Source organism: Microcaecilia unicolor, chromosome 7 (genome assembly GCF_901765095.1).
Source record: "Microcaecilia unicolor chromosome 7, aMicUni1.1, whole genome shotgun sequence".
In the NCBI taxonomy this organism is placed as follows: domain Eukaryota; kingdom Metazoa; phylum Chordata; class Amphibia; order Gymnophiona; family Siphonopidae; genus Microcaecilia; species Microcaecilia unicolor.
The window spans coordinates 162372948-162392424 of NC_044037.1; positions in this window are offsets into that span (position 1 = coordinate 162372948).

A 19477-nucleotide genomic window follows, 5' to 3' on the forward strand; every position below is an offset into this window, starting at 1 on the left:
TTTTCTTCAGCCTAGATATAAGCATTTCAAAGTTATTTTTTTTTAGCTTGACTTCTTTTATTTAAATGCAGGAAACAGACGTCAGTGTGTGCTTTCACTTTTGGGTTTGCTGTGACATGCACATATATGTTTCTCATGATCAAAACTTAAAGACTTGCACGGGCTTCCTTCTGCTTTCAAAATCAATCAGACTCGTCAAATTTTGAGGAAAGAAGCATGAGGAAGCCTCTCTTCCAACACCTTACATTTGCTCCGACCTGGTGTTATTTTTTGCAGTGGTAAGGTAGTTTTGTTTTGGGTGTACTTTTCTCAATATAGAGAGGAAAACAAAATGACCTGATTTTTATGAGCTTGATTACATTAGCATGCTACCTGCGCTGTTTGTCTGTGCCCTTGCTTGTTCTCACACTCTGGACCTCTGAATATTCTGCGCAGATAAATGGGCCTGTAGCACCCATGTTTACTTTTGAGCATTGGGGCCTCAGTCCTTTGAGCAGGGACTGTCCTTCTTTTTTTTTTTTTTTTTGAGAATATCTTTAATTTTATATATTATAACCCTTAATTTTATATATTATAACTTTTTTAGGATATATTCCCCTTTTCAATGCTTTCTTCAATATTTTTTTGATTTATATATTTTTTAAACATTTAGATTTTCCAACATATTTATTTATTCATATTTTCCATGTATTTTTCATATTTCCTATGCATTCTTTATTTATGATCACAGGGGTTTATACATATTTTTATATATTTTTTTATATAAAAAATTGTTTACATATATATATATATTATTTTATGGAAACAAAATTGTTTATTTCATTTTTTCATTTTTATTGTTCATTTTATTATTTTACTTTAATTCATTTATTTTATTTTATTATTTTTATTTTACTACTTTTTTAATTAATTTTTTTATTTTTTTGATTCTTATTTTATTTCATCATTTATGGGATTCAATTTTTTATAATTCATTCATATGATTTGTTCACTGACATTTTTAAAGATTATACGTAAATGTTCATATTCATTATACATGAACCATAAATAATACTATTACATAGTTACATTGATTACTACTACTACTACTACTTATCATTTCTATAGCGCTACTAGACGTAGAAAAGCAAACGTCCACTTCAATAGAAATTCAACTATTTGATACTATGGATTTTCATCTTTTTTCATTAAATGACGTTATATGTACAATATTTATTTAAAGATGCATTTAAATGTCTCCACATAACTCTTGCAAGTAAACCTTTCCAAATATACACTCTTCTCTAATCATTCGTGTATATTTTTTTCTTTGGTCGTAAGTGCACACCAATTAATTGAGATTGAGGATGATCACCTATTCATAGAGGCACACGTCAATCACGTGAAGTTCCTATGACACTTCATCTATTCACATTGACCTCATTTCCGTTTTTTTTGCGCCAAATCAGATTACTTAATCACCCATTCACCAGACAATCAGTTTTTCCTTTTGAAGTTACAGGCGTTTTCATCCTGCTACACGTACTCTGTTAGATGATCTTGGAAGTCTTTGATGAGGTAAGGTTTCCCTTCACATTTTTGTAGGCTTTTCTTTCTTTTGTTATTTTTAGACACAAAAATTTTGTTTGGAAAACACTCATCCACAGAGATGCACGTTTATCACGTCCTGTTTTCTGTGATATCATTTACATTCATATTGTTGTATTCACCCTTTTTAGCGCCATATCAGAACATTTGACCATACATTTGCCAAACAATCCATTAGAACTCCTTATCACCTTACCTGTGTGGAGAATCTTCTTACAAAAAAAGTCATGGCTGAAAACTTTCGTCTTTGCTATGGCATATGAGGATTACCTAGGCTAGTAGCTTCACCCTCTCCCTTTACTCCCTCCCCTCATTTCCTCAATAATGCAGAAGTGTAGGCTACAATACAAATGCCTAAGCTACTTGTCAAGTCATTTGTCTGTTGTTTACCTTTTAATATGTCTACATTGATTGACACTAATCTGAGTACTATGTTTGTAAACTGCTTTGTTGTGTTTTGCTAGAATAGGTAGTATGGCAAGTTTGTGAAAACAATTACTACTAAAGTATGCAGAAACAGATAGATAAAGATTGTTTCTCCTAATAAGAAGATGAATCAGTGAAAAGCAGTCCAAAGAGTTCTATTCTGAAGGAGAGAAAGCATCTTTTCCTCTACACTTTTCTCCTTTTCCTTCCACTAAACTCTAAGAGATATGAAGGCCCATGTTATATAGAATATTGCAATTGGAATTCAGAGGTCCTGGTTGGGATGTGCTGAGTTCTGATGGTATTTTACAAAAGGCTCAGATGAACATGATGCTTTTGTAAAATACCTATAAGGATATGCAGCTATTTTATAAATATACAAGCAGGAGCAGCCATTCTACAAATATACAATCACAAACAGCTTCCATGTGGAAATGACAATTTTGCAACGTCTACATGTACATGGTACCATTTCTACATGCAGCTGTCCAATTTTACAAACCTAGATGTGTAAGTGCGTCCACTTAAGGGGGGACATTATCAACGTGGGCTACCATTAAGACAGGTTATATTACAGGTCCCATTTTATGCAATGACACCTAGAGGGAGATGCTCAAAGCAAACTGGGCTTGCAATATTTCATTTAGACTGGTTTTAGCCAGTCTAAAAAACATTACTTTGTGGCTTGTACACAGATGCTTTCAGCCATTGCTTTACCATGCACGGAAGCAGTGACCGAAAGTCCTAAGCTAATGAGCTTGCTAGTATGAAATGAGTGTATTAGCAGATTCCCTCCAATCAATGCACAGAAAACCAGCTCACAAAAACCTCAGCCCTAACAGCTGGAAACTACCAACAGCTTTTGAACTGTCATTATGGTCCCATGCTAACTTTCCTGTCAGTGTCTGAGTTCTGATTGGCTCAGGAACTGACAGAAAAGTCAAAATGGCAGTAGCTGTGTTAATAAATACAGAAAATGGAAGTAAGGTGATATCTTTATTGGACTAATTTTAATACATTTTTGACTAATGTTTGGAGACCAAACCCTCCTTTCTCGTGTCAGAACAGAATACCATAACAGCAGTATACTGTCCTGACCTGAGGAAAGAGGTTTTGGCCTTTGAAAGCTAATTGAAAAATGTATTTACTCCAATAAAAATGATATTATCATATTTTCCATTTTTTTGTTTTATTTGTAGTATAGTGATTGAAATATGTCAGTTTTTGAAATTTGCATCTCTTTATATTTGCACAGTACAGGGGGACTGAGGGGTGGGACTGTTCAAGGAAGAAGTCCTGGTGCAGGTTGCAGGCAGCCTATGAGTGGTGCTGCCACTGCCCAGGTGAAGACTGCAGCAGGCAGGATTTTAAAGTGGGGGGGGGGGGGGGGGGGGGGGAGAGAACATACTGCCTGTAAAAAAAAAAAAATTAGCACCCTCAATCATTTTGAAAAGTTGGCTGCTATGCACCCACCTACCTTTTAGGCAGAGCAGAGGCAGACTCGGCATGATGGCACAGTGGGCAATCACACACGCAGTCGCAATGCAGGTTGCAGCTTGACCTCTGGTGACCCATGCATGACCGTGCATCCTTCCTTCTCTGCGTGCTACTGCTGCTGTTGAGTCATGTTTTATTGTATATCCCCACCCGCAAGGCGCGCTCAGCCTTGTTCCTGCTCGCCGTTGCTGGTCAAAATAGCTGCACGCACCAGGGGTTGACTAGTGCGAGAAAAGGGTGGAGATACAGATCAGCAAGCAGCTGCCCAGCACTGCAGGACCAGGTAATAAAATTTTAAATACATATTTTTTTAACATCATCATGTAAATTTTTTAACATGATCATGTAATTTTTTAAAATTTAAGCTAGCTGGGCACTATTAAAATTTATTGTTGGGAATTTCTGGGTGGGGTAAGCACTTCACCTGCCTAATTGCAAAGGTCTCAAATACAAAACCTACTATGTATCCAACTTCTCCGTTATAGGCAGCCAACTTTGGAACGCCATACCAAGATTCATCCGAACAACAAACGAACATCTACGCTTCCGAAAGCTGCTGAAAACACACCTCTTCAAACAAGCCTATCCTAACGACCCAATTTAAGTTACAACCCTAATCCACACCACTAACATAAAACATGCCTCAATCCTTCCCCCCACATTTCTTCCTCTTGTCCTTCTCTATACAATTGTATTATCTTTATGATACTTTTTACCCATACATTGTATTACCTCTATGATACTTTGTACCCATACATTATGCTATCTCTGTGATACTTTGTACACATACATTGTAAGCCGCACTGAATCTGCTATCGAGCGGGAAAGAGCGGGGTATAAATGCTATAAATAAATAAATAAAATATACCTTTTTTTGCCCTAGGCAATGAAGAGCCCACCCCCACCCTGAAGCCCACCACCGTGACCAGCCAGCGTTTTGATTACTCTTGTAATCAAAATAATGGCTCTGGTCTGGTGGTGGGCTTCTGGATGGGCCATGGAGGGGCATAGACTGTTCACTGCCTATGGCAAAAAAAAAAAAAAAAGATGTATTTAGTCATTAAATATATCTCTTTTGCCCTGGCCTAGGCAATGAGGAGCCCATCCCCACCCAGTAAGTATGTGGTTTATGTTGATGCAGGGCAGCTGTTGGGTAGAATCAGGGGTGTATCTGCCTGGGGCCACAGGGGCCTGGGCCCCCACAGATTTTGCCCTGGACCCCCCTACTGCCGTCAACCCTCCCCCACTGCCATTGCTTACCTTTGCTGGTGGGGGACCCCAAACCCTGCCAGCCGAGGTCCGCTTCCACCTGCCGCTGCCTTTAAAAATATTTCTTCAGCTGATTGGGGACCCCAACCCCCGCCAGCCGACCCGAGGTCTTTAAAGTTCTTCTTTGTCCTCCATGGCCGTGCTGCTGTTCAAAGCTGTTGAATCCAGTTCGGAGTCTGATACGCCCCTGGGTAGAATACTTAGAAATCCATCATAAAGTGCATTCTAAGGCATTATTTTGTAGTATCCCAAGAAACACTACTCATACTTATGCGGCAGGGCTTTTTTTGAGGGGGTACTTGGGGGTACTGAGTACCGGCACTTTTTCTATTGTCTGCTAAAATTTACCCATGGACCCCAAGTTTTAATGATAGAGCTCAGGTTTAACACACCAATTCCGTCTTGTAATAGATTCTGTGACTGGTTGCAGGGGGCCTGGCTATTATGGGGTGGTTCCCTCAGTGATCATCCCACTCCTGAAGGGTGGCCTAGCATTTGAGTACCGGCACCTTTTTTGCTAGAAAAAACACACTGCCTATACCTATATATAGTGCCCACCCATATTAGCTCTGGGCCCAGCCAAAATGTCAAGTCTGGCTACGCCACTGCTTACCCCCCGCCCCCCACAAAAAATAGCCTAGTTGTCCAGTGGGTCCATCGACCTGACCTGATGGGCCCCCAGCCAGGCCAGGCAGGACTGAGCCTGACCCCCTAGTCACCACTGGCCTTGGAGGTCTAATGGAATACCACTCCCATGCCCCAGACCCTTCCAAATACTTTAGTAGGAGACAGACAGGAGGGATACTTACTTCCTCTTGCCTCTGGACCTAACCTCTTCAAAATGGTGGTGCACCAATCCAGCCTGATGCATCTTAGAAACATGTTGAATAGAACTGGGCAAAGTTTGTGAGTTGTATTTACATGATAAATAGATTCCTGAAGGAGCAAAATGTTGATATATTTATATATAGGATTGTGATTCATGACATCATGCTGAAGCTTCATAAGATGACGTTGATTAGTTGATCAGCATTTAAAAATCAGAACTGTCTGAAGAGCCAACATTTGGAAAGCAGGACTGTAAAGAAACAGAGTTGACAAGTATCTATTATGAATTTATTGGTAAATTATATGGGTAAAATAACATATTTTGAGTCTGGCAGAGTGTATTGTGGAGGCTGAATTTATTATTATAGTGAGGAAGACATTTTTTGAAAAATAGCACTCTGCCACTCAATTCCATGTCTCTAGGAAATGAAGGAGTGTTTATGGTAAAACAGCTTTATCAAGATTTGGGGTTGAGTTTGATATGTTTGAAGTTTATTTGAATGGTTGAGCATTTGGTAAGTATCTGTAAACAGAGCCGGATTCACTTTCACTTTTGCCAACAGTGAATTGATTGTGTGAGCAAAGGTTTAATTTCTAGCCTTAGACTTGTGGGACAACATGCTTTGAATAAATTCTCAGTTACTATGTTTTTGAAATTATTATAATAATGGAGTGAGTTATTATCCTATAAATTCAGCTTCCAGTATATCAGCAGTGAATCAATTATATGATTGTGCTGTGTGTAGGCTTACCAGAGTATTATGGAAATTGTGAAGGATGTGGACGTTGATTAAAATGGATGACTATGTTTCTATTATAGGGTATCAAGTGATACATAAGGTTATTTGTTGAAAGATGTTTAGTCTGTATAAAACAAAATTTAGGGGCCTTTTTACTAAGTAATGGTAGGGCTAATGTGTAAGTAGCGCGTGCCAAATCGACACTACCGCCGGGGTAGTGCAGGCATCCATCAGTAATTCTGAAGTTAGCGTGTGCTGTTTCCTGTGGTAGATAATATTTTTCTATTTTCTACTGTGGGGCATTCCCGGCAGTAATTGGCAGCACAGTCATAGTGATGCACGCTGCATGATTACTGCGTGAGTAGTACATGAGCCCTTACCACTAAGTCAATGGGTGGCAGCAAGGGCTCAGGCTGTAAATAGCTGCACGCTATTTTTAATTTTAGCACATGGCCATTTACTGCTTCAGTTTAAAAAAAAAAAAAAAGCCTTTTTTCCCAGCTGCGGTAAAAAATGGCCCAGCATATGCCAATTTTACGTGTCCAAACTACTGCAGACCACTGTTTACTGTAGCTTAGTAAAAGGGTCCCTTAAATTGTAAGAGATATTTCTACTGATGTAGGGATAAGCATGAGAGTTTGATATAAGTGAGTTGATTATTATAGAGGGACATTTTCGATATGACATCTAAATCCAATTTTGGACATTTTAGAAAAAAACATGCAAAAATCCAGTAGCGAACTTGGCCATTTTCAAACCAAAGAAACATTAAACGTTTTGTTTCCAAAATGGCCATTTGCTAGACGTTTTTGTGCTCAGTACGTCTATCTTTTACCATTTTAGAAAAAACAAGTCCAAGGGAAAAGTGCACAAAAACAAGCCATTGGGATGTATTGGGGGGGGGGGGGGGCAGCATTCTTAGTGGACTGGCCACACACACATCCCAGCAGAGTAGTGGGGCACCCTAGGGGTCACTGCAGTGGACTTCACATAAAAGGTCCCAGGTACACATCTCACTGTTACCCTCTTATATTGTATGAGAAACCCTCCAAAATCCACCAAAAACCTAATGTAACCAACTGTACACCACTACAAAGCCCTTATGTCTCTGCAGGTGTCACCTATATGTAGGCACAGTAGGATTTTGGTAAGTTTTGGAGGGCTCACATGTTCCAGCACAAGTGTACTAGTTAGAGTGGGATATGGTCCTGGGTCCCCTTCTGTACAGTCCATTGCATGAAACACAAGGCTACTCCAGGGATCTGCTTGCTGCTCTAACAGAACTGGCCATAACATCTGAAGCTGTCATAGAGGCTGGTATGTACTTTTTCTTCCCCATCTTGGGGGTGGGAGGGGTCATGCCTTAATCCCTCCAATGGTCATTTAGGACACCTTTTGTGACTTAGTTGTGATTGAAACAGGTCTATACCAATACGCCTTTTAGCCCTGGACATTTGCTTTCTTAGCCGCAGCAGCACACTGAGCAGAAGGTTTCAACATAACATCAACGACGACACCTAGATCCTTTTCTTGCTCTGTGACTCCTAACGTGGAACTTTGCATGACGCAGCATAATTCGGGTTCCTCTTTCCCACATGCATCACTTTGCACTTGCCTTACCAAAAAGATCTGTCTCTTTCTTCTTCCAGGCTAAGACTGAAGCAACAGTCAGCACTACTGGGTAATTTCAAACTCCATGCCAGTCAACAAGTTTTAAACGTATACTGCTGCTTGCTTCCTGCTTGTGTTAAAGAAAAGAACACTCAATTTCCTATAACAGCTTTAAGCATAAGCATGCACCATCTGCTGGCCAAATAGAAGAAATACACTTCAGACATAATTAAAACAGGGAAATATCCAATAAATTTTACAGGCTTAAAACACACAGTTTCTTCACAAAAAGATACTGGGCTTGATGAAATTTTGGTCTGACCCAGTATAGCATTTCTTGCGCTCTTGATTATAAATTATTTTAGGGTAGTGCACTTTGATCTTAAATTTTATTCTCTGTTTGAGGATCTAAATTGAAAAATTAAAACCAGAAATAATGTAAAACATTATGCCATTAGATTAATCTGCTACATATTGGGAGCAGAAGTGCAGCCTAATGGTTAGGGTCCCTTTTGCAAAAGTGTGTTCTACGTGCATGCAGCGCATGCCAAAATGAGACTACCACCAGGCTACCATGTCCCCCTTGGCAGTAATTTCAGATTTGCTGCATGCCCATAATGCCTGGATGATTTATTTACTTATTTCCTCCCACATGTGGTGTTTCCAGCGGTAATCGGCAGTTGGTGAGCGTCGACCAGTCATCGTGCATGTAGTGTGTGAACCCTTACCACTAGATCAATGCAGGGCTGCCTAGAGACTGGGCCAGGCCTAGGGGCAAGGCCACCCCCGCCGCCCTCCCCGAGGTCACCGCTGCTCCCCCCTTCCACCCGCCCCCTCCATCCGCCACCGGGCCGGGCCCCCTGCATTGAAATCACAGCACCTCTCACCTCCGTGTGAAAGCGCTGCAGGCAGCAGGGCAGCAGATCACTTCCCATCGGGCCTCCTTCCCTCCCTGTGTCCCGCTCTCGCGGAAGTTATGTCAGACGAGGGCGGGACACAGGGAGGAAAGGAGGCCAGAAGGGAGGCAATCTGTTGCCCTGCTGCCTGCAGCGCTTTCACACAGAGGTGAGAGGTGCTGTGATTTCAATGCAGGGGGTCCGGCCAGGTGCAGATGGCCCTGGATCAATGGGGTGGCATTAAGGGCTCAGGCTGGTTTTAGGCATGCGCTGGTTTCAATTTTACTGCATGCCCTTTTCCCGTCCCATTAAAAAAAAAAGCCTTATTTTTAAGACGCAGTAAAAACTGGCCTGGCGTGCACCCAAAATATGCGCCTACACTACCACAGGCCACTTTTACAGTTAGAGCAGTGGTTCAGAACCATGGAAACCCACTACTGCTTCTCGTGATCTTGGCAAACCACTTTAACTCTTCATTGCCTGAGCTACAAACTTAGGGGTCCTTTTACTAATGTGTGCTAATGGATTTAATATGTGCTTCTTAGCATTTAGCATGTGCTAAATCCATTAGTGCACCTTGGTAAAAGGACCCTTTAGATTATTAGCCCTCCAGGGACAGGAAGATACCTATAGTACTTGAATGTAACTCACCTTGAACTACCGAGAAAGGTGTGAGCTAAATCCAAATCTCTTACTTTTCATTGTGAGGATACTTTTCAAAGCCATATGCTTTACCTGCAGAAATGAACTTTTTGCAAAATTGCTTGCCTAATGCAGGTTAAAGTACTCACAAATAGCGTGTATGAGCAATTTTTAACATTGACAAATAGAAGCATTCCTGGGAAGGATAGGGGAGGGGTTTGCCCTTACCTGGATACTTAAAAAGTCAATGTATGTGTGCAATTTTGCATGGAAAATTCATGTGTACCAAATAGGAGGAGTAAATGTGTGATCATAGTTTTCCTGAGGTACCTTTCAAAGTAGAAGTATGCACTTGTTATGCTGTGAAAATCTGGGAGTTGTTCATATAGCAAAAAATACATACATGCTTTTTGCTGTTGTAGTTATAAAAATGGCCCCCTTTATGTGTGTTTTGCGTCCTTCAGATTTGTGAAGCATGAAACTATCTCATTTCTAACCCACTCCCTGGAGGCTGTTATTGAATTTAGGAAGCAGCTTGATTATACTAGCCTCTAAAAAAAGTAACAATTCTAAATAATTCTGAACTGTGTAGTAATACATTCAGAATGCCTCCTCTATTCAGATCACTTCATAAGACACAACATGACATGTAGATATGTATTTTTGAGAAGCGTTTAATCTGCTTTGCTGTTGAGCAGTGCAGTCAGAGCTGGGGAAAAATGAGGTAACACTGACAACAGATGAAAAACTCTAGGAAGAGCTCTCTCGGGGTCCTGCTACATGGTTTCTTGCCTGTGGCATTACTCAAAGCCTAAGGGTCACAGATGACTCATTGTGAACCTGCCAGGCCTAGTCTTTAATGTACTTCCACAGCCTCTCTCTTGGTTTCTGTTGACATCTGTCTGTATTGTGAAGGTCTCAGAGAGTTTGCATGTATCCTCGGTTTACTTATAAACAAATCCTTACAATTAAATGACAGGTGAGGTACTGGCAAAATCAGTCATGTGCGTGAGGTAATGTTATAGAAGTAAAAATGGAGAGTGGACAAGAATTGGTGGGGGCAGCTAAAAGTCTGCTAATTAAATATCTGAGATAACAGCATGCTTCAAGAAGAATTCTACTGCCTGCCATCTCTAGAATAATGTATTTGCATTATGGTTCCTTTAAATAAAAGCCTTGTGGAAGAAAGGAACCTGATATATTAAGGTAGCCACATGATACCACTGACACCAGCTAAGGAGAAAATATCAGAGCTGGCATGCACCAATTACTGAGGACTGCAGTAACTTAAGAAGATAATTTGCATTCTAACAGCAAAAATCAATACCCGAGGGACAAATCCTGATAAAGGGTATGGATATATAAAAACCAATGAGTTTTATATATTCATAGGAACCAACGAATATATGGGTTGTCAGAGCACCTCATTGTTAGATACAATGATATACATTTTTTATTAACCACTTATAAATGTTCCAAAAGTAGCCCAATAACATCATTATTTATTATTATAATTAAGCAATAATCCTTGACGGACAGGGCATTTAGTGAGCGCTCCAGCTGGAGGAGTTGGAAGCCTGAGGCAAAGACAGGACATTAACTCACAGTAAATGTGCTGTGCAAAGGAGATTCTTGCTATTATTTGCTAAAACGGGTTTGTTTTCCAGCTTAGATTTCAGAAGCAGATGACAGCATCACGATAATCTGCTGATATTAAAATTATCTAATAGAAAAGCAAAGTCATTGGGTAGATAAGATCATTGCTAATTAGCATTTAGGATACACATTTTGTGAGACATTTGAGATCCCTTTCCTCAGACAGATAACTGCAAATCAAGCTGAATTTCATTATATAGGGAAGATGAGTGTAGTCCAGAGATCCCCAAACTTTTCCTGTGGAAGGCTACATGGATTATATCATAGCACAGAGAGGGTCTGATGAGTAGTGAAATGCTCATCAAAGAAGAGTTTGTTGGGGAGGGGGAGAAAGAGGTACCATGTCTGGCTTTTTTACTAAAGCAGCATGGTTGCCATGTTATTCCACTTTAAAGGAATTTTTAAAAATTAATAAGAAATATAAGATGATACCTTTTTATATTGGACTAACAATACATTTTGGGCTGGATTCAGAAAGTGGTGTTCAAAATTTAGCGCAAAAAAAAAATTTGGTGCTGAACAGCATTCTTTAAAAGGTGTTCCAGAATGGGGATCCTTCATAGAATAGTGCATAATGCCAGGATCCATGCTCAACTCTGGGCGCGAAGATTTACACCAACTGAAACCAGATGTAAATCTCAGTGCACAAGCTGGATACAGATCCACACTATTGTATAATACTGTGCACATCTTAAGGGAATGCCCCTGACCCATGTCTCTCCCATCATTATGACCCCTTTGCAGATCTCCGCAGAAACACTAAGGCGATATTCTATAAATGTGCACGTAAGTGTCTTTTTGCATGGATCTACCATTTTTGCCCTGTTTCGGTGCCTTGCATCCATTAGAACACTTTTCTGTGCCAAAAACTCAGTGTGGAATACAGTGGTGTAGCCACAGGTGGGCCTGGGTGGGCCGGGGCCCACCCAACAGTAGCACACATTTAGTGGTAGCTGGTGGGATCCCAACCTCGGCCAGCTGAAGACTTCCTCCTCATGGTTACGAAAATGCTACTACTCGCCATGATACCAGCACCTATGTATGTAGTTTTCAGCGCATGCCTGCTGCAGACTGCCAAGGTGGAAAGAAGCATTCTCCCACCAGCTGAGATATTTTTTGGGTGGTGGTTGTGGGAGGGGGGAGAACAATTGGTGCCCACCCATCTGTTGTCTGGCTACGCCCCTGGTGGAATAGTGCCTGATGTTAGGCGACATCTATAGATTTCCCCCATTTGTGACTAGCTTGTGAAGGCCAGCGCCTTTTCCCTTAGGTCAGGACAGTATGAACAAAAGAGAAATCAGAATATATGTGTTCTTTTAGTGATTTCAAATGTTAAGGTAAAAAGTAGGCAAGGAGCATAGCTCCCAGAGGTAAGTTAGATAGCTGCACCCCCTGCTTTCTCCCACTTTCCCTAGCATCTGTACTCTAGGGGAATAGGAGATGAATGGATGCAGGTTGGGGTATTTGTGCATGATACAGTATCTTCCACTCATTCCCCCAATATATGATTCTCTCCTTTTCCACCTCCTCTCCCCTTACTCCCTTCTCTTTCCTTCCTCTCCTCTCATTCTACTCTCTTGAACCCTCTTCTTCCCTTCTATCTTCTTTAACTCCTTCCTCTCCCCTCTTTTCACTCCTTCTATCATTGATTTTCCCCAGGTTTGCAGTCTGTAGAGCAGAGAGGGAAACACATGCCCCAACTGTACATCCCCAAGATTGAGAGGCATCTCCTCCTCAGAAGAAATAGTATCTAATCCACGATAATTGCAAGATAGGGCTGAACTGTGATCATAAGGATTGGAAGTGGTTTGGTAATTCACTTTTGGCAATTTGAGCAGTTCTGGATCCCATCCATGACCCTATATTTGAGGAATAGGAAGTTCACAGTTTTATCAGACTGTATCATTGCTGGTCACACCTAGAGAATTTTTTTTTTATAAAGCACTTGGCTTACTCACTGTGAAGTAATCACTGCACAGCAGGAGGTGGGCTGGGCTCTGAATATGAAGACACAGACCACTTTGTAGCATTATATGTAACATAGTAACATAGTAGATCACGGCAGAAAAAGACCTGCATGGTCCATCCAGTCTGCCCAACAAGATAAACTCACATGTGCCATTTTTTGTGTATACTTTACCTTGATTTGTACCTGTCTTTTTCAGGGCACAGACCGTATAAGTCTGCCCAGCACTATCCCCGCCCCCCCCAACCACCCGCCCCGCCTCCCACCACCGGCTCTGGCACAGACCGTATAAGTCTGCCCAGCACTATCCCCGCCTCCCAACCACCAGCCCTGCCTCCCACCACCGGCTAAGCTTCTGGGGATCTCTTCCTTCTGAGCAGGATTCCTTTATGTTTATCCCATGCATGTTTGAATTCTGTTACCGTTTTCCTCTCCACCACCTCCCGTGGGAGGGCATTCCAAGCATCCATCACTCTCTCCGTGAAAAAATACTTCCTGACATTTTTCTTGAGCTGTAAGTGATTTCTGATTATTTTATTCTAATTTCTCAACTTTCTGGCTATAGGTTTAGCTACCTAATATATCTATTCTCTTTAATTTATTCCTTATTGCTTAATTAATTTGTCCTGTGACTCTGTATTGTGGTGAACTTCTCTGTCTTCTAACCCTGCCCCCTACCAAAAAAAAAGGCAATAACAACAACAAAAAAAACCCCTCTTTCCTTTCCTGCCTAGCTCTGATAGTAGAAAGGATAGGGTTTTCTAACTGCTTCTCGTCCTACACCCTGCTAGCTCTTGCTATAGCATTCTAACTTTGTGGACAGATTCTGCCAGTCCTAGCCAAAAAAAAAAAAAAGCAGCCTTAGTCTCCCAACTGGTTATAAATTTGAATTTTAAATTGATGAAACTGCTATAATTATTGGGAATATTTAGATTTACTAAAGAAAAGTTATATTCTAGTGGAATTTGGTTGTAGAATCAACTGAATTTGTTTTATCAGACTGTATCATTGCTGGTCACACCTAGAGAACTTTTTTTGATATAGCACTTGACTGACTCACTTCCAGGTAATCACTGCACAGCAGGAGCTGGGTTGGGCTCTGAATAGACCACTTTGTAGCATTCCATGTGCTGTACCTGAACCAAAATACTGCTAAGTGATTTCTGATTATTTTATTCTAATTTCTCAACTTTCTGGCTATAGGTTTAGCTACCTGATATATCTATTCTCCTTAATTTATTGCTTATTGCTTAATTAATTTGTCCTGTGACTCTGTATTCTGGTGCACTTCTCTATTTTCTAACCTTGCCCTCCCCCCCCCCCCCCAAAAAAAAAGACAAAAACAAAAAAACCCACTTTCCTTTCCTGCCTAGCTATGATAGTAGAGAGGATAGATTTTTCTAACTGCTTCTGGTCCTACACCCTGCTAACCAGTGCTTTTTTTGTGCCGGTATACACCGGTATGGCGTACAGGCACATTTTTTGTGAGGTCCAGCTCACCTGCCCGCTTCCTTCCAGTCATGCACCCATGCTCCCTGCTTTGAGATCTTTAATTTATCCGAAGTTGCAGCAAACCGGCAGTAAATGGAAGGGGAGGGCAGGGGAGAGAGGAGAATCGTTGGACATGGATGAGAGGGGAGGGAAGGGGAGAGAGGAGAATCGCTGGACATGGTGTCAGGTTTTTCAGGCAGGAACTAGGATCATGAGCCCCAAGTAAAACATGGCCTAAACGGACGCAACTAAATTTGGCTGCATGGAGAGGTGCTCGGCGTTATTCTATATACTGTGGGGAAATTTAAACCTATTTTATAAAACTTAGGTGTACTTTAGAGAATATGCCTAGGTGTATTTTCTTACCACGTGGATTTTTCAGGTACCATATGCAGAATCTATCCCAAAGCCCTTTAAGGTTTGAAGCCATCCTATTTAAACACCCTGACCATGGCGTATATTCCTGGAAGAGCTTTCAGGTCATTACAAGATTTTAGGATGGTAATACTTTCTAGAACCAAGGTGAGGGGAGATTGGTCTAGGGATAGGGCTTTTTCCTGTATAGCACCTACCTTGTGGAATACTAGTCCTAAAGAATTACGTGCAGAAATGAATTTAGCAAAGTTTAAGACTAAACTTAACAGTTTTTATTTTAAACAGGTATTTGATCTTTGAAGAGAATGAATTTAGAATCTATTAGTTTCTGTTCTTGTGAAGACAACGGCACCATGCATGTTTTATGATTACTTTGAGTGAATGTTATCAGGTCTTTCCTTTCTATTTGAATTTTATTTTATTGTAAACCACCTTGATCTATATTGGCTAGGTCAGTGGTTCCCAAACCTGGTCCTGGAGGTACCCTAGCCAGTCAAGATTTTCAGGATATCCACAATGAATATGTATGAGAGAGATTTGTATACAGTGGAGGAAATGCATGCAAATATCTCTCATGAATATTCATTGTAGGTATCCTAAAAACCTGCCTGACTGGGGTGCCTCCAGGACCAGGTTTGGGAACCACTGGGCTAGGTGGTATATTAAATGGTATTAATAAAAATTAACATAAAGGAAACTTGGTGCTTACTTTTCTTTATAGAACACTAATATAACGGAGTATAAATTCATGTAAGCAGTTAGGGACATGCACTTACGCCAGCCATTTATTTATTTAAAATATTTATAAGTCATACAATCCATAGTTCTTGGTGGTGTAGAAAATAATACATACACAATTTTTTAAAAATAAACTCATAAAACTTCTATGCTACTTTAATCATTCAAGTTAACTAGCAAACAGAAAACTGAACATTATGATTCAAAAGCCGAAATACAAAGAAACACCTTCAACAGTTTGTGAATCTGCAACAAATTTAAGTGAGAGAATTCCACAGCATTGGTCCACTCCTGCAACATAGAATAAGGAGGAGCATGAGAAACATCCAACTTTATCTGCTTAAAAGACAGTACTCTAATGTTAATTTTTCAACAGAGAGTAATGCACTGGCTGGATAATACATTCATAATACTGAGTCAAGGATAGCTGGTGCCAAGGCATTCAGGAATATGAGTTAATCTAGATGATCCAGTTAGCAAGCATGCTGCTGCATTTTGCACCACCTGCAACGAATGTAATAAATATGCAGGGCACCCCAGTAATAATGCATTATAATAATCAAAATATGGCAGCATGACTGCCTGGATCACTGCTCTGAAATTTTCTTCAGATAAAAATTCTTGTAACCTTCTAATCACTCTCAATCTAAAAAATACATTGTTAACAATATTTTGAATTTATATCTGAAAGGTCAGAGCAGAATCAAGATGAACACTTAAGTATTTTAGTTGTCTTGTAATTGGAGTCTGTATTCCATCAATATCAACTCTTGGTGGATAACCAAACAAATGTCTTTCTGGCAAAAACAGAATTTGAGTTTTTGACATATTTAACATAAATTTATTGGCATTCAGCCAAGTTTTTACAAATTGTAAGCGAAGTGTCATATAATCTAGGGCCCTCTTTACCAGTGGCATACCGAGGGAGGGGCGGTGGGGGTGGTCCGCCCCGGGTGCACGCCGCTGGAGGAGTGCAGAAAGCAGCCGCATGGCTGTCGGCTCCGCTGGTTCCCTGCTCCCTCTGCCCCAGAACAGGTTACTTCCTGTTCCAGGGCAGAGGGAGCATGGAACCAGCAGAACCGACAGCCGTGTGTGTGTGTGTGTGTGCGGGGGGGGGGGGGGGGTGTCGATGCACCTGGGGTGTGTGTCGTGCTGCACCTGGGGGGGACTGACACCACTGCACCCGGTGGGGGGGGGGTGCACAGTGGCCATCCGCCCTGAGTGGCAGCCGACCAAGGATCGCCACTGCTCTTTACTAAGCTGCGCTGGAGGCATGCAAATGTTTTAGCATGTGCTAAAAATTAGCATGCGCTAATGCTAGAGACACCCATAGGAATATAATGGGTGTCTCTATCGTTAGCGCACACCAATTTTTAGGGTGCGCTAAAATGTTAACGTGTCTACAGTGTTGCTTAGTAAGCAGGGCCTCTAGTGTTTTTGCCAGAGGTTCTTTTATGGGAACCACAAATTGAAGGTCATCTGCATAGAGACGATATTGATGGTGTAGATATTAAATACTGGTGAGAGGCAGAGCCTTGAGGGACTCCAGAAGGGAGTGATTTCCAGGATCAAAAATCAAATCCCCCTCAAATCACAAGTCAGGTACCTTGGAATACAGCTTGATTCAACACTTATTCTGATCCCCCAAATCCAAGCAACCTTCAAGAGCAGCTTCTATCGCTTACAACAACTATGCTGTCTGTCTCCTTACATTGAGAAGGTAAGCCTTGTCTCAGTTGTGCATGCCATGATATCATCAAGACTGGATTATTGTAATGCAATCTACACTGGTCTGACTTCAAAGGGTTTGCACAAGCTCCAATTGATTCAGAATGCTGCAACAAGACTAATAGACGGTTGCAAGCGACTTGTTCACATCACACCATTTTTGCATAGACTTCACTGACAACCAGTACAATACAGAGTAACTGAAACATAAGCAATAGACAATTACAGCAGTAAAAATATTCAAACAACAATACAAAATATGGCATAGTATGCTATATTACAATGCCAACAAAATACACAATAAAACGCTTTAATAAACAGCATAGGATATAAGCAAAGATGGAACATATAGATAAATATGGCAGGGGTAAGAGTGGATAAACATTTTCTGCTATACTATGTGCAGCCAGTGCCATTTACGTCTTCTGTTAAAGTCCTGGTTGAAGAGCCAAGCTTTTACCTGCTTCCTGAAGTAGAGATAGTCTTGTGTTAAATGAAGCCTTTCGGGGATTGCATTCCAGAGCATGGGGGTTACTCCAGAGAAGGCTTGCTTGTGGGTATCACATCATGCCATGTCCTTTAGAGAGGGTGTAGTTAGAAAAGCTCCTTGGGAGGAACTTAATGACCTTGAAGGTGTGTAAAGGGAGATCCTGTTCTTCAAGTACTCTAAGCCATTTCCTTTAAGGGCCTTGAAGGTCAGAGTTTTAAATTTGATTCTTGCTGTACACTGCCTTGAGTGAATTCCTTCAAAAAGGCGGTAAATAAATCCTAATAAATAATATAAATAAAAATCCTTGTTGAACTTGAAAAAATCTAGTTGTCAAAAAAGAAGAAAACCAATTCAACACTTTTCATCCATGATCTAAATATGCTCTAACAGTGTCTCTTACCGAAAGCAATAATGTCTCTGTAGAATATTTTGGATGAAAGTCAAACTGATAATCATCCAAAATGTGATGTTCTTTAAAAAAGCCTGAAGTTGGTTTAGTAACAATTTCTCAAACATTTTTACTAAAAATAACAGAGATGGAATGATAATTGTCCACAGAAGTCCCTTCCAATTTTTCATTTTTCAACAAGGGTTTAACTACAGTTGTTTTTGATTTAACAGGATAATAAGCCTCCCTTAGAGGCCCTTTTACTAAAGGGTTGCTGTGCGGCAACCCAGAAATATTGCTGGTCCAACACGCGTGCCGGTGGTAGTTCTGCCCCCAGTGTGCACCATTTCTGAAGCTGGAAGAAATACTGAAAAAATATTTCCTCAGGGGGTTACCCAGCGGTAATCAGGTAGCACTGCATGCTGCCTGGTTACTGCCGAGTTAGCACGGGAGCCCTTACCACTTCCTCAATGGGTGACAGTAAGTGCTGCCCTCAAAATAGCCGTGCAGCAAGTGCAAACTTACCGCATGGCCATTTCATTTTTAGAAATTTGCACCCGCTGTGGTAAAAGGGGCTGTGGTACGAATGACCTCTGAAGCTAGCGCAATTGATTAATCAATAGTCTATATAATAGTCTTTTTGACTGCCTTAGTAGCTTTTTGATAGGACTCTAAGCTTGCTTAATAAGCAAATAAGATAAAAGAATCAGGACATTTTCTCCATCCCTCTCATTTCTCCACAGAGTTGGTGTGTTTGTGCCTAAATACCAATGATACATGTGTAACTTACAGTATCGTATGTTACATGCATGAGAGTCCTGCCCAAGCTCTCCCCAGATTTTGACCATGACTACCTACCTACCTACATTATGGTCTTCATTTACAAGTCCTATCTACTTTTGAGACATGCATAAGCTGGCAACTTAAACATTTGTCTTGCATAAATAAGTCCCCATTTTACAAAGCTGGTATATGAACGTCTCAAACTCAAATGCATGCAAATGGGAAGGAGGCATAGTATAGGCGTAGTAATGAGTGGGGAAAAGAGTATGGCAAGCTGATAGATATTTGGTCCTCATTTCAGAAGGGGACTAAAAGTCAATGACCTAAACAATCAAAATCAGAAGTTACACCTGCTACCAAGCATAT